The following is a 17,318-nucleotide window of genomic DNA, read 5'->3' as shown; positions in this document are numbered from 1 at the left end:
AAGTGCGCTGGGCACTCTTCTTCACACGTTTTGATTTCACCCTTACCTACCGCCTGGGCTCTAAGAACAACAAGGATGCGTTATCCAGGTTGTATGATGCTGACACTGTTTGTATTTCCACAGACCCGATACTTTCCTCTGCGTGTGTTGTGGCACCTATTAGATGGGACATCATGACCCAAATCCAGCAGGCGCTGTCCACCAACCCAGTGCCTCCTGACTGCCCCTCACATCTGACCTATGCCCCTGCTTTGGTGCGGTCCCAACTGATGCACTGGCTCCATTCTTCTCCCGCCTCTGGACACCCTGGGGCTCATCGGACCATATCCCTAACTCAGAGGAAGTTCTGGTGGCCAGCGCTGTCACAATAGGTGGCTCAGTTCATGGTGGCGTGTCAGACGTGTGTACAATCTAAAACATCCTGGTGAATATCAGCAGGTCTGCTTGAACCTCTTCCAACACCACAGTGACCCTGGTCTCATATTGACATTGACTTTGTCACCGACCTTCCTTGTGGCTGTGGATTGCTTTTCTAAAGCATGCAGGCTTATTCCACTGAAGGGACTTCCCACTGCTCTGGAGACTGCAGAGTTCCTCTTCAACCAGGTCTTTCATGTTTATGGGATACCAGAGGATATCATCTCAGATCAGGGTTCACAGTTCACCTCACGGGTCTGGTCTGCCTTCATGAAGTCACTCCAAATTAACATCAGTCTCACATCAGGATATCATCCACAATCCAATGGACAGACAGACAGACTGAATCAGGAGATGGGCAGGTTCCTTCGGTCCTACTACAGCGCCTCTCAACCAGACTGGAGTTGATTCTTGCCTCTTTCCTGCCCTTTCCAGTGCATCCTGGGATATCAACCTCCCCTCTTTCCAGGTTCAGGGGAGATGCACCAAGTTCCTGCAGTTGATGACTGGTTTCACCGAAGGGATGAGGTTTGGCTGTGCACACCCATCTCCAACAGGCTATTCACCGTCAGAAGGTCCAGGTGGATCGCCGGCATCAGCCTGCTCCCCTATATCTTCCTGGACAGGAAGTGTGGCTCTCCACCAGGGACATCCGTCTCTGTCTCCCCTGTAGGAAACTCAGTCCTCAGTTCATCGAGCCCTTCAAAATGCCTACCGCTTGCAGCTGCCCTCCACCTATCGCATCTCGCTGACATTCAACGTCTCCCTGCTTAAGCCTGTCATGCCCAGTGCTTATCCGGATTACTATCCTGCAGACGTCCCTTCTGCCTCCCCTGCCTCTGTTGCTGCTGGATGATGGTTCCGTCTACACAGTCCAGACTCTCCTTCATTCCTGTAGTCATCAGACCAGTCTCCAGTATCTGGTGGACTGGGAGGGGTATGGTCCTGAGGAGCAGTCTTGGATCCCTCCTTACTCCGTGACTTCCACCGCGATCATCCCATGGCTCCGCCCACCCGCCCTCGGGGTCGCCGTCGCAGGCGAGACAGTGTTGCGTCAGGAGCTGATAGTGAGGAGGGGGTTCTGTCACTGTTTCATCCCATACATCCCACAATTCACAACCACACTACCAGAGGTCATCATCACCTGAGTACTAAGCCCTCACATTCCCCAGCAATCAGCCACTTTACATTCCTCAGCACCATGTGCACTTGCTCTATCTTCCTCAAACTCTCATTGGACCAGCACTGTCCTCTGCTCCCCACTGCTACACATGTAAACCCCTCTGTGACTTCAATACTAAATCTAGTCTTCTTTTGAGTTGTTATTCTCAGTGTTCCCTTTGATTATTGATTGCCTGTTTGCGACCTCCTCGTGTACCTCAACCTTCGATTCCCGGATTCTCCAAACCAGCCTGTTTGCCTCATCGTTGACCCTTGCTTGCCTTATCAACCTCACCTTCAGATCCTCCTTGACATTGCTGTTTGCCGGTTTTGACCCTTAAGTTTAGTTTACTGAAAATAAGTTGGTTTGAAATGTCATCTCTTTCCAAACTCTTTTGAAACATAATTGACCTAGAATAGAAACAGATTGGAATAGTAATTTATATGCTTTTTAACATGCTCACTTCCCCATTTGTGAAAACTACATTATTCAATTCTTCATTTTGTAATTGCTGCTTGTTTCAGCAAGCCTCTTCTGTTTGTTTACCAGATTGTCAGTAAATATACTGTTTTGTTCTCAAGAGCATACATTGATACCACAAGCATATTAATACTACTGTAGTAATCAATTTGCAAATAAATGTCATATAAAAAAATGTATTTTTTAAATCACCCCAATCATTCCATATAAAATTCATAAACATTTCCACATCTAAGCTACATCTAAGCTAATATTTACTGCCATTTGTGGGCTATATAAATAATTGATTCAACTTCTATTCAACATCATGCTGAGTATAAATTGTGATGCTTGGTTTCTAATATTTCAAATAATATTCAAAGAAACATTTGCTTGCTGTTTGAGACATCTTGCACCTGTAATTATTTAAAAAACATTGTATTTTCCCCCATTTATTTCTGTTCATCCCAGTAATTAAAATAATGTGCCAAATGTTTACCTTTTAAAATAGCAAAACAAAGAGTCAACACTGGATGTTGAAAACAAGGATTGTACCTATGACTGTAGAATATTTGTGTGAACTGATGAATACTGCACCTGACAACACGCCCTCCAAAGAAGCATGGTTAGTCATTTCAAGCAAAACATCTTTCATCTAGGGAATTTCAACAAAGTGAAAGCAAACGGCAGGCTAATGCTACTGAAGCACAGATTATAGCTTGTGTTATTTTAAACAAACAATGCAAGCTGTTACTTTGTCTTTCCGATGGATTGCAATGAATAAACCTTGGTCACATTGTATCACAATGCCGATAACATACAGAAAAAAAAACTCCATACTACAACTGTTCAAACATTAAAAATAAAGGATGCCACTTCAGTATCAGTATCAGTCAATGTCAATGGTTTTAAATTAAAATATATCTAATAAATGAGTATGATAAAAAGTATTGACAAGAAACCCAAACAGTTAATTATTTATTACCTATGGTTTATGCATATGCGCGCACACACACACAAATAATAATAAAAGTAATTTAAAAAAACAAGGCTTGAGTTGCCTATGGTATAAAAGTAGAAAATACAAGAATGCCTTTGAATATATCTGAAGTAGAGCACTGGTTACACGGTTTAGTTTCATTTCACTAGTCTTGCATAGATTTTACACATAAGAACATAAGAACATAAGAAAGTTTACAAACGAGAGGAGGCCATTTGAGCCATCGTGCTCGTTTGGTGTCCATTAATAACTGAGTGATCCAAGGATACTATCCAGTCTATTTTTAAATGTTCCCAAATTTTCAGCATCTACCACATTGCTGGTTAGTTTGTTCCAGATTGTGACAGCTCTCTGTGTGAAGAAGTGTTTCCTGTTTTCCATTTTGAATGCCTGGTAGCCCAATTTCCATTTGTGTCCCCGGGTGCGTGTGTCCCTGCTGATCTGGAAAAGCTCCTCTGTTTTGATGTGGTCGATGCCCTTCATGATTTTGAAGACTTGGATCAAGTCCCCACGTAGTCTCCTCTGTTCCAGGGTGAAAAGGTTCAGTTCCCTCAGTCTCTCAGTAGGACATTCCCTTCAGACCTGGAATAAGTCTGGTTGCTCTTCTCTGAACTGCCTCTATAGCAGCGATATCTTTCTTGAAGTGTGGAGCCCAGAACTGTCCACAGTATCCAGATGAGCTCTAACTAGTGCATTGTACAGTCTGAACATCACTGCCCTTGTTCTCAATTCTACACTTTTGACAATATACCCTAACATTCTGTTTGCCTTTTTTATTGCTTCCCCACATTGTTTGGATGGAGAAAGTGAGGAATCCACATAGACTCCTAGGTCTTTCTCATGCGTTACTTCATCTAGATCTGTTCCTCCCATAGTGTAATTATAGTGGACATTTTTGTTACCTGCATGTATTACCTTGCACTTGTCCACATTGAATTTCATCTGCAAGGTGTCGGCCCACAACTCAATATTATCTAAGTCCCTCTGAATAGCCTGTGCTACCAAGATTGTATCTGCCGAGCCACCTATTTTATTCTGCAAATTTGACAAGTTTGCTAACTATCCCACAGTCCAGATCATTAATATAGATTAGAAAAAGCAAAGGCCCTAGTACTGATCCCTGTGGAACTCCACTAACAACCTCACTCCAGTTAGAAGTGACTCCTCTAATCGACACCCTCTGTTTCCTATACATCAACCAGTTCATAATCCATCTACTTACATTACCCTGAATGCCTACAGCTTCCAATTTGAGTGTGGAACCTTATCAAAAGCTTTTTGGAAATCTAAGTATATCATATCATATCATTCACGTGATCTACAGCTGCAGTTGCATGTTCATATTTTTTAAATAAATTAGTAAGACATGATCTGCCTTGTCTAAACCCATGTTGACTATCTCCAAGAATATGGTTTTCAATAAGATGCTCCTCTATTTTCTGTCTAATCATTTTTTCCAACATTTTATAGGTGATGCAGGTGAGACTGATTGGTCTGTAATTTCCTGGCTCAGTTTTGTCCCCTTTCTTGTGGATTGATATGACATTTTCTGTCTTCCAGTCAGTTGGCACATCCCCTGTTCTAAGTGTCATTTGGAATATTTGAGTTAGTGGCCTATAAATCATTTCCCTAATTTCTTCAAGTACTGTTGGAAATATACCATCTGGCCCAGGTGATTTGTTTTTTGTTTGTTCCCTTTAGTCCTTTTGTTAACCTGTGGCATGTTATCTGTTTTTTCTTTTGTAAAAACCTCTGTGAAATACTCATTTAGAACATTTGCCACATCTTGTTCCTTTTCTAAGATACTGTTTCACTTCCTCCTTTATTGACCTCTTTCTGTTGTAGTACTGAAAAAGCTCTTTGCATTAGTTTTAGCTACAGGAGCTATGTTTATTTCTATTTCCCTTTTTGCTTTCACCTTTGAATACAGTCTATTGATATATTATAACATACTCACAAGCAAATTCCACCTATATGTTATGCACTTTTTATGTATGTATGTACGTATTTTTATGTATTTGTTTGTTTGTTTATTTATTTATTTCCCAAGGATTCAGTACCTTGGAGAGCACATAGCTGATTTTGCAATTATTTCGCTTGGAGTGAGAGACTCCTGCTGCATAGTTAACACAGACCTGCTTCATATTTTTAGGTCGCTAAAATGTAAATCTTTGTGTCCTACTTAATCAGCTAAATCATTCTTTGTCTGATCCACCCTGTGTGTCAATGACTTCTTGTCTCAGACTAAATGTTCCTTTTTTGCTTTATTGGCTGCATTTCTGACAAAATAGAATTGTTTCTAATGTAATGTTAATATATTAGTTCTTTGTTCTTTTATTGTATGTTTTTCCTTTTTTGCATCAGGTTTGGGGTTTGTTTGGCTATGCAAAATCTTTTGTGACTCAGTAGCTTTTAATTACCCTCATATTGACTATTCATAGTCTGTTAATTTGGTGCAGATTACAACACACAACAAATTAACCTTTAATGATGACAGGACAGAAGCTCACTCTCAATTAATGCTTAATGAAATGTCTCTGTTCATGAACTGATTAACTTTTATCACTGCCAGACAGTGAGTGGTAATACTCCAAATGCTATAGCCAACTCTACCAGTGCTGTTAAGAAATAAATATGTATACTGAGGGCAATTAGTCTCACACGCTCAGACTGCAAATCTTGGTATATTATTGCTTTTGTGAAGACACCAGAATAATGTACATTAGCTGTTCGAAAAGATGGTATCTTTAGTAACAGGGCCACAGTTGACTAACTCCTAATGCTAATTATCATTGAATTAGTGAAGTGTTGAACTGCATAATTAATTATTCTATTGACAATTTCTACACTGAATACTTACACAATAGTCTGACAGAAAGACAACTTGAACTGTTTTTACAAAGCCTGATGGAAAATTAGATGACTTAAAACCATTTAATTTGGAAACAGACCGGAAACAAGAGCATGGGATGTTTGTTAATGGAGTAATTCCAAGCCAAGTGCATGATGATGGTTTTCTGCTATGTACAAGTGAGCAGTACTATCAAAATACAAATCTACCATCATGTGACATGTCTGTGAAGTCTGTGAAGTGTGGGATAAGGTTCTGCATTCATTTCTATATACTTTGTATATGCTTCTACTACAATGTATTTAAAAGCAAACTTTACATTGTAACACACAACCAAAAAATCTGAAGAAACAAGCTGAGCACAAGGAATTCACACAAAAAAATGAATTCCATCAATTCCCTTATGTGAGGCTTCCAGGAACTTAAGGGTAAGATTTTTTTATTTTCCATTTAAACAAAGAACTGAGTCAGAAGAATTCACAATAACCCTTGTGGATAGTAATTAAGTTTTCAGCAGCAAATTCTCTTTGATAACACTAGTCTTTTTTTCTCACTTTAGCTGTTGTTTGCTTTTCAATTGGCATCCTAACATTTTGAGCGATACAGCCAGTAGCAACAATACCCAACACATACAGCACTGCTGTGTGATCATGTTATCAGCCTGCTGAAGAAACAGAAGTATGTTTTCCTATGCCCTTAAGTGCTATATTTGCAGTAACAAAGGAAAGAACTGAAAGATAGTATAAAATGGGTACCTTTTATGCTCTGAATTACATGAGATTCATATGCAATTGTATTATATTATGACCTTTATAACACATCATAGGCCTGCAGAGTAAAAATAAAACCTTAAATCTTACCATCTGATGTAGTGTCTAAAGCAAACCTATTTGCTTCCCTGTTTCACTAGTGCATTAAAATGATTAAGCATTCTAGTATGAGTCAAAATCACATTCTTACATTAAACATACAGAAATATGACAAGAGAGTACTTCTCACTGCTTTGTTTTGAAAATAATGTCACACTAAAATGGAGAATAAATACATACCACCAGGTTTGCCACTTTGAACCTCATACCAATCTGAGAGAGCTGTTATTACATGATAAGTAATAGTCAACTTTAAATGTTATTCATTTCCAATAAAAATAATAATATTGTTTTAAGAATGAACTTAACCGCACAGTACAAACCATCAACAGAATGCCATGTAAATGGCAGAATTGTGTCTAGCACTGCACGTCAGGATGTATTCCTGTTCTCTGGAGTAACAGCAGGGGGCGCACACACAATTACACATTGGACTAATTTATGGTTAATTAACTGAACTGTAAATACTGCTAAACATGAATCTGAAGGCCTTTGCCCTGGTTCTTTTTGAACTTTGGGGTCTTCATATCTCTGTTCCAACCAATGTTCTCTGTACATAATGTATCCAATTATTTGCTCAGCTGGATATATTTGATACAACTTCCCCAGTCTTGTATTTCTAATTACTTAAAATATGATGTAAGTAACTCTATGAAACACAAGTACATAGGTGCAAGTTAATTTTAAATTCCAACAACCTCACATTCAATTGACCAGTGGCATAAATAGGTATGCCAGAGAAATCTTGTCACACATGAGAAAAATAAATTACTAAATTAATTAATTAAAATAAATGTCTCAATTTATTAAAATTGAACACATTCCTAAAATAAATTAAATTGTGTGTTGCAAAATATATTAAGTTAAATTAATATGTTTTGTTGCATTACATCAATAGGTTGAACATTAAAATTGGATACAAAATTATTCACCAAATACCTAATTAATATTCAACATTTTCTAAACTGTGATACTGCATTGCTGTGCAGAATGGAAAGATCTCAAGCAGTACATAATTGATTTACATAACAGCCAGCATCAAAATGTCAAGCTATGCCCATGACATTCTACACATTCTAAACTAAGTACAAAAGCAACCCTATTCTTAAAGAAAGCCTGTTTATTGGAGTCTCTAACCATAGCCCTAATTTGTTCACTTTACTTTCTATGTAATATTTAACTAAATAACTCAAATTAATGCTCTGTAAACAACTCAAATGTAACCATTAGACCATTTGTATCTTTATATAAATCCCCAATACAAAATTAGTTTGGTAAAATTGTCTGATTTGGGATTTTCCCTTTTTTTCTTTTCATTAAACTTCCAAATCAGTGGTTAATATAGAAAATGGCAATTAATTAGCCCAACACATATACAATATTTTGAATCTTCATGCTGCACAATGACACTGCATTGCAGAGCACCTTTCACTTTGTACATCAGTACCAAGGTTGCCAGACCCTAATTAAAACCTACCCAAATTCCGTAATTTGGGGTGTGCCATGACATTTTGGAAAAAGAAAAATGAAATATTAAATAAATAAATAAATCCTTCTAGAATTGACTGAAGGAAGTAAAGAAGGAAACTGCAGGAAAACATTGGCAATTAAATCAAAAACACTTAAAGTCTTAAAGAATGTCACATATATGAATGGGACATTACTAGTACATTTAAAAGAAACAGATGCCTCTGTCCCCTGCTGGCCAGATTAATACATTATCTCAGATCCATCTCCTAAAGACAGCTATTTCTGGCACCACTCAGTACAGTTCTCTTTAGGCAGAGCTGGCAAGCTTGGGGTGGCTTTGATTCCAAGGGAGCTGGTGGTTTTCCATTTTTCGTTCACGGAGATCTTCTCAGTAGTACTGTAGTGAATGATTTATTTCTCCCCCCCCACATAAATCAGGACACACTGAGACGAAAGCCTCAGACAATGTTCACCGCACTCCTGGAACAATCAAGTTGTACACCACATGCAAGAAGCAACACAATTAAATGTTCAGTTAGGGACTTTGAAACAATAGCCTAACGTGAAACAAAAGACTAGAGAAAGATTGTTACACATGGACTGAATTAATATACAGATACATGTGAGAATTATTCAAAGACAGGCTTATGTAGCTTGTCTGCTTTGTCATTCTCCCTTTCTTGTTTTCTCCAGGACAAAACCAGTTGGTATTTTCTTCTGCTCTAGGGTGGTATCATTTGATTTGATTTTTATTCTTGCACAATTATACTGTCTTGTTTGAAGCTTCAACTATATTGTTGCTATGATTGTTTTCTTTTCAGACTATATTATTTAGCATATTATTGTTATAATAATGCATTGACAGCTGTATCTCACAAGAGCTTGCAAGCTAAGGATTTACAACACTACATAAGACGTTCACCTTGACCTCCCCTTGCACTCCAGCCTGATAATGATCTGCCATTGGTTATTAGCTGACATGACCACGTGGGGGACTTTGTGTACTTAACAAGCTAGGCAGGGAAACTATTCCTTGAAACAGTTACAGTACCTCCACTGCATGGTATGACCAAAACTGCAACATGAAATCTAGTTATAAAATCTATCTTTATTTTAGGAATAAGCTCTGAATCCTTAACTCACTCATGCACACACACACACACACACACACACACACACAAAGGACAAAAGCTCATCGCCCTAAGCAGCATGCAAGAAAGGTTGAGGAACACATAGCCCCTGAAAATGCCAGATGTCGCAGTTGTTTCCTTCACTACTGCTAACCATCAAGACTATGCAAATAGAAAGAAAAATAAATTGTCCTTCACCCTCCATAACCTTTGTCATACAAGAAGAAGCACACAGCACACTTGTTCAGGATGAATTTCCTTGTGTGGAACGATTCATGCCAAGGTCAGCAGGAACTGGACTGAGGGATGTCTGAGCACTGACATCTTCATTAAGCAGTCCACAAACTTCAAACAGAAAGCCTGCAGGGGAGGCTCATTAAACAATATTTGTGTGACCTTTGCCACTGTGGCATTAGCACAAGGGAACTGAATTGAAAATGCACGGTGCCTTGACTCTTACCTAGGTGAACCCAGCAAATTTGCTCTGTAATTTCACTGTTGACCGTCTCTTTAAATCTTTTAACTTTTAATGTCTTCTGCAATGGCATTTTATTTTAATAAAACACTATTTATGGTTGCACTCTGCAGTGGATCTACTTAGCTTCCATTTGAGGTGCTTATCATTTACAGTTACTGCTAGCAAATTAAGTGAAGCTTCAGTGATGATAAATCCAAAGAAAATAAGATGGTTTATTGTTTCCCTTCTGGAGAAATTTAGGTTTTCTTTCTTCTAACATTTTCCAGTGTCCATTTTTCACCTGTGCAGGCCTCAAACTTGGGGTTACTTGAGGATATGAGACTATTACCTGCAGGCACTGCAGCTTTCACCTCTAAATGGAGTTCCTTCACATTTCTGCAATCAGCTGTGCCTGTCTCATTTTATGAGACAGCGCAAAGTGTGGAAGACATAAAGTTGCCTATCTGACAGCCTTTCTTTTTGTCTCCTTTCTTTTATTTATTTGTATTTCATTTTAACAGGAGAGCAGCTTCATGTTAAATATAATTGAATTTTATATAATCACACATGTCATGTCCTATCTTTTCATGTCATATAATTCATAGGGCAGGATAAAAATACATTATTTAGAAACAGAAAGGGTGTTCCTTAGGGATTCTTCTGGTGGTAAGAGTCCTGTCATTTTGATCAGCTATTCATCATCCAATAGTAATTTAAGGTCAGGTGGCCAGTATCACACAACTGTTTTTAGCATGCTGGGAATTGTTAGTCTCCTGGATTAATCACGGTCCAGCAGGGTTACGGAGCTCTACACATACTCCTGTGCCCCAGGTTTTACACTTCAACATTAGAACTGAGCAGACAGTGGGGTGAGAGGATAAATACAGTACTCATTTGCAGCCAGTCATATTGTGCCTGAAGCTTTAGGGTGAAATGGATATATACCATAAACTCCAAGATATAGCTCCAAACTCCAAGATATTTTGTACTCAGAGCCAAACCAATTCCTACTGACCAATGACATGATAAAAATAGAACAATCTCTGTTGTTGTTCTTGTTGTGAGAACAAAAAAGTGGGCTCTGCTTTTATTAAAAGTGACATTTGTGTTTTCCGTTTCTCCTTAATAATAATGAAGGAAAACAGAGTAATCTAGTTATGAATCCCACAGTATGTATTTCATTGCTGATGTACCTTGTATAGACTTGGATTAGAGGGATTAGTTCACTGAAGGTAGAAAAGGACCTAAACCTTTTTGATTCACAAAGCTCTTGTGGTTGTCTGGCTGAATAATAAAAAATATATATGCTTGCCAAAGAAATAGGTCAAAGATGACCTGGAAATACAATATAAATAGCAGCCTAACATTACAGCACTCTAACTGAAAGTAATTTAATGGGACAATATTTCATCACAGCAAGATTGGCAGTAAAATATAAATCTTACATAAGGTTATTTCATTCAGTATAACGCACAGACAAGAACAGCATTCAAACAACACTCAAAGCATGAGTATGTGTATATATATATATATATATATATATATATATATATATATACACTCAAAGTTTGACTAATTATTACAAACATGCAGAACTGCATACAAATAACCTTTCACCAGAGCCAGAACGTTCCTTCTAACTTCTAATTACGAAAGTAAGAAAACAATATTTTCTCCAACTGTTCCTCATCAATTGTATAATACATGTATTTTAAATAGAAATTTAATTTACTTGAACTGGAAAATCATTGAATAAAAGGCTTATTCTTTGAATTTGCTTAGCAGGATGGAGGTCGTGTGAAGGTGAAATGCTACTGTCCATGATGTCTTGTATTGACGTAGCTTAGATATTAATCTAGACAAGATCCACATGGAACATGACATATGAGAACATAGTACAGCCAAGCCTCTTAAGCTCACACTAAGATATTATAGCCTCCCTAATGATATGCTACATTTCAAAAGATTGATGTGTATTGGACATCACTATGTGATACACTTGCACTTTTATTACATTGGAATTTATGATGACAAAGCAAAACCTAACAAGAAAATGATGGCTGTACATCACATTGGTGGAAACAGGGCTGTCTCGTAAATGCTTAGGATATGTCTAGGTGACACACTGCACAACTGTTGAGTGGTACTGAGCAGACCATAAGCAACTGCAGCAGCAAAAGCACATTATCTGTGGAGCACTGGGCTGCCGGGGAGTTGCTGAACACTTTCTGAAATCTTACCATTTGTTGTGTCCTGCATTAAGTTTTGAGCAAAAAAGATATGAATATATTCATTAAAAAATAAACAAAGATAGAGATAATACCACCCATTTAAAGAATACCCAAAACCCTGGAAGGCAACCCTCTGGCAGAAAATAGACCACATGAGAATTTCCGTCTGGCCCTGGGTGAGATGAATGGGAGAACTCCATTCTATTGGGCACAGCAGGCAGTAGTATACCATAAGAAAACCTATGCTACCAGTCTTTAATACTGATATTTCTCGATTTAGAATAGAAGTAGCAGATAATTATAGCAGAGATAATTATAGAGCTTGATTTTAATTTTAATTTTATAGAGGGGAACTGTTTCTCTGTTGTCCTTCACCTTTTTCCTGTGCTGTTCTACGATAAATAATGTGGGTAAAGTGGCTGGTTATTATAATAAGGTTGAAAACCTTTGTGTTGTTCCTTTCTTCTCTGCATTTGAAGACTATCTCCTTTAGTTTGAAACAGATGGATTGTTATTAACCTTTGGTTGGCAGAGAACCCTGACAAATCCACACATAATTAATTATGCATTTGCAACTTTGTTCACATATAAACAACACCATATGGACTTTCTTTATGTAGCATGTTGTTGCTTTCTAAGTGAGGTGTGTGATCAATTCTAACAATTTTAAATTTAAAAATTACAGAAGACGTTAATCATTCTCGTGGCCCTCTGTAATGTACTATGTTGTGTTTTCTTGCTGATTCCTCTTAGGGCAGATGAATAGCTTTCTTATTGATGGTAATTCTATATCCATTCTGTCTATAATAGGCATAAGTCTTTGGCAGATTGTGATCTCTTAAATGCTTGAAGCTGGGAATGGCATTGTTAGATTTGTCACTTCAGAAGTTCACGGACACAGCTCTGCATGCTCAGCAGGAATTCAAGTTCTGTAGCAAGAAAATATATCTATATATAAATGTCGAACGGTATAAGGCATCTTTTTTCCCTGAAAAGAAGTAATCAATTTTAAGAGGCTGTATTTGTCATTTATTCCCCTTGTGTCATACATGAGTTTCATTTGTCACCTTTGACTACTCATGTAGTATACACTTTCCACGGATTATTACCAGACCACTGGCTTTGAATCATCTAACAGGTTAGAAATAATCAAAATGGACCCTTCCCTGAAAACTAAAGTACCTTTGGGGTCAGATGGTAACCATTCAAATTGTGTGGTTGGCTGACGTCATAATGCAGAACCTATTGTCTATTTTAAATATTTCTATTCTTTAGCTCCATATGATTTTACACTTACAGAAGCCAAAGCAATAGATTTCAGTAGTAGATAGCTTTGAATTTTCAAATTTGAATTTTGTAATTTACTTTGAATAAATTAGGAATCTTCTGGAGAATAATTGAAGGTTGTATCCCTTGGGATTGATACATGGTATTCTTTTGATATCTCACATACCTAGTTTAATTTTTCAATGCTTGGATTGTTAAATTAAATAAACTAAACTTTCTGCTTAACAACCTCAGTAAGGTAGACAGATAGATTGGTTTATATATACTATCAACAGGTCTCCATCTGGTAATGTCCGGCACAGCATAATACAATTCCACAGATTTATTATTTAATTGTTTGTTTACATGTGAAATGTAATAATTGATATACATATACAGTGAGGGAAAAAAGTATTTGATCCCCTGCTGATTTTGTACGTTTGCCCACTGACAAAGAAATGATCAGTCTATAATTTTAATGGTAGGTGTATTTTAACAGTGAGAGACAGAATAACAACAACAAAATCCAGAAAAATGCATTTCAAAAAAGTTATAAATTGATTTGTATGTTAATGAGGGAAATAAGTATTTGATCCCTTCGACTTAGTACTTGGTGGCAAAACCCTTGTTGGCAATCACAGAGGTCAGACGTTTCTTGTAGTTGGCCACCAGGTTTGCACACATCTCAGGAGGGATTTTATCCCACTCCTCTTTGCAGATCCTCTCCAAGTCATTAAGGTTTCCAGGCTGACGTTTGGCAACTCGAACCTTCAGCTCCCTCCACAGATTTTCTATGGGATTAAGGTCTGGAGACTGGCTAGGCCACTCCAGGACCTTAATGTGCTTCTTCTTGAGCCACTCCTTTGTCGCCTTGGCTGTGTGTTTTGGGTCATTGTCATGCTGGAATACCCATCCACGACCCATTTTCAATACCCTGGCTGAGGGAAGGAGGTTCTCACCCAAGATTTGACGGTACATGGCCCTGTCCATCATCCCTTTGATGCTGTGCAGTTGTCCTGACCCCTTAGCAGAAAAACACCCCCAAAGCATAATGTTTCCACCTCCGTGTTTGACAGTGGGGATGGTGTTCTTGGGGTCATAGGCAGCATTCCTCCTCCTCCAAACAGAAGAGCTCGATTCATTGGCAAACTTCAGACGGGCCTGTACATGGGCCTTCACAGCGCAGTGTGTTACCAATTGTTTTCTTGGTGACTATGGTCCCAGCTGCCTTGAGATCATTAACAAGATCCTCCCGTGTAGTTCTGGGCTGATTCCTCACCGTTCTCATGATCATTGAAACTCCACGAGGTGAGATCTTGCATGGAGCCCCAGACCGAGGGAGACTGACAGTTATTTTGTGTTTCTTCCATTTGCGAATAATCGCACCAACTGTTGTCACCTTCTCACCAAACTGCTTGGCGATGGTCTTGTAGCCCATTCCAGCCTTGTGTAGGTCTACAATCTTGTCCCTGACATCCTTGGACAGCTCTTTGGTCTTGGCCATGGTGGAGAGTTTGGAATCTGATTGATTGATTGCTTCTGTGGACAGGTGTCTTTTATACAGGTAACGAGCTGAGATTAGGAGCACTCCCTTTAAGAGAGTGCTCCTTATCTCAGCTCGTTACCTGTATAAAAGACACCTGGGAGCCAGAAATCTTGCTGATTGATAGGGGATCAAATACTTATTTCCCTCATTAACATGCAAATCAATGTATAACTTTTTTGAAATGTGTTTTTCTGGATTTTGTTGTTGTTATTCTGTCTCTCACTGTTAAAATACACCTACCATTAAAATTATAGACTGATCATTTCTTTGTCAGTGGGCAAACGTACAAAATCAGCAGGGGATCAAATACTTTTTTTCCTCACTGTATAGTCTATGTATTCAATCAATTCTGTTTTATCAGTTAAACTGTGTACTTTTGATTATGAAAATGAGACTGAAACAGTGATCCGAGTGGCCATGTAGATATAATACATAGCTTCATATGTAGAGACAGGAAAATGGTATATTTTATTTTTTATTATTAACTGAAATTGTGTTCTATTTAAATCACTATACTGACTTGTTATCTTGCAGTCTATTAAACTTTAATACATATGTGAATTAAAGATGGTGACAAGCAGGACTGGGATTCAGATCAACCCCACTTTGCTAAACCGTCTTCCCACAATGTTGCTTGGTCTCAACACAATGTGTAGCCCTGCAGGCAGACATGAATTGTGCACACTAAGGCAACCCCTTTGGCTTTTGCATCTGGAGAAATTAGAAAGATTTCTCCCTGGGCTTTAGTGTTAAAGCAATCTTTAGCACAATTTTCAAGAAGGGGGGACATTAAATTCAAGGGCGAAAAATCTGAGTAAATCTATAATAAGGAGACTTCTCAAAAATACAATTGTACAGAGTGGGAGAGTAGGTTGCAACAATGAAGACAATCAAATGTAATTCAAATCAATAGGTCTGATTCATCCTTTCTAGACTGTAATGCAACATGATTTACAGGTGACTCCATACAGGCCAGTGAGTATACATATATATATATATATATATATATATATATATATATATATATATATATACACAATATAAAATCTATTTTAAAGGGTTTTTCTTTCGTGTTGACCTAGTAATACTCATCTAGCAAATTCCATAATCCTCAAAATTATAATTAATAACTTAATATATGTAATAGTGCTACTCTCCAAATGCAAGCCTTAAACCTTCCCTATAGGATAATTAGAAAGCATCACAAGAAGTTTGACCAAAGTATTTTCTCACTGACTATATATGCATGGTAGGTCATGAATTAAACATTATTGTGAGGCTTGGTATAAAGCATGAAGCAGAATAAATATACTAAGCTCTCTAATGCCATAGTCATCACACCCATAGGCTGGGTAAAAATAAGGTTCAAGGTCTCTCTTTGGCAGCAGTCATAAACTGTGACCTTTAATCACACACACATACACATGCTACTAAGTTTGTATATAAACGGCGAAATAAAAACAGACAAATGGAAAAACATACAACTTATGTACCTTAACATAAACATGGCGCCATTCTTCACAGTAGGGATGGTTTTCTTTGGGTGAACCCGCTGTGTTGGGTTTGCCAAAAGGTTCCATTTTAGTTTAATCTGAGCACAAACGTTTTGTGTTTGTTTGGATTCGTCAGACTGGATTCAAGGCAGGTGTTCTTGAGAACCATACAGGCCAGATGTGTGGAGTTCTTGTTGCACACTTCAACCAGTCTTGGCTATAAAAGCCTGTAACTCTTGCTAAGTTGCCATTGGCCTCTTGGTAGCATGCTGTCCTTCTTTGCTCGGTCATCCAGAGGAGGTACGGCCTGATCTAAGCAGGATTTTGGTGGTGCCATACACCTTCCACTTTTTAATAATCATCTACACCGTGCTCCAAAGGCTTTTCTTTCTTTTTTTTTTTTTTTTTAATACGTGTACATCATCTAATCTGTGCCTTAAATATTATTAACAAGATCTTTATTTCTGAATAAAGACTTATATTCATGCTAATGATATACAGACTGATTCTAATCTGCATAAAAGCTGCTTTTGTATTTATTTATTTGTTTGGTTGTTTATTTATGTTACAACATTCCCTGACCTTATTTAAACGTCTCTATGTGGAACTGTTGTGTGGGTCAATGTATTATTGGGTAACACATTGCTAAACGTCCAGCAGAGGTCTCCATTTCATTCATCGTGTTGAGTCACGCCCTTGGAGTTATAATAGACGCATAAGCAAACGAGTTTGAGTGATAATAAGATGACTGTACGCAAATACGAAATATGACACGAAGTGTAGCCTATGAAACTTAATACAGTATACAGACAAAGATAAAAAGTGAAGCAGAAATCATGCCTTTCATCAGCCCACAGCATTATTCCATTACTGTACAACAGTCTCCTATTGTAAGTCATACTAGTCTATAGTATATATACTATATATATATATATATATATATATATATATATATATATATATATAT

The sequence above is a fragment of the Amia ocellicauda genome, chromosome 7 (assembly GCF_036373705.1).
Source record: "Amia ocellicauda isolate fAmiCal2 chromosome 7, fAmiCal2.hap1, whole genome shotgun sequence".
Classification (NCBI taxonomy): Eukaryota; Metazoa; Chordata; class Actinopteri; order Amiiformes; family Amiidae; genus Amia; species Amia ocellicauda.
This window is presented reverse-complemented; position numbering follows the sequence as displayed.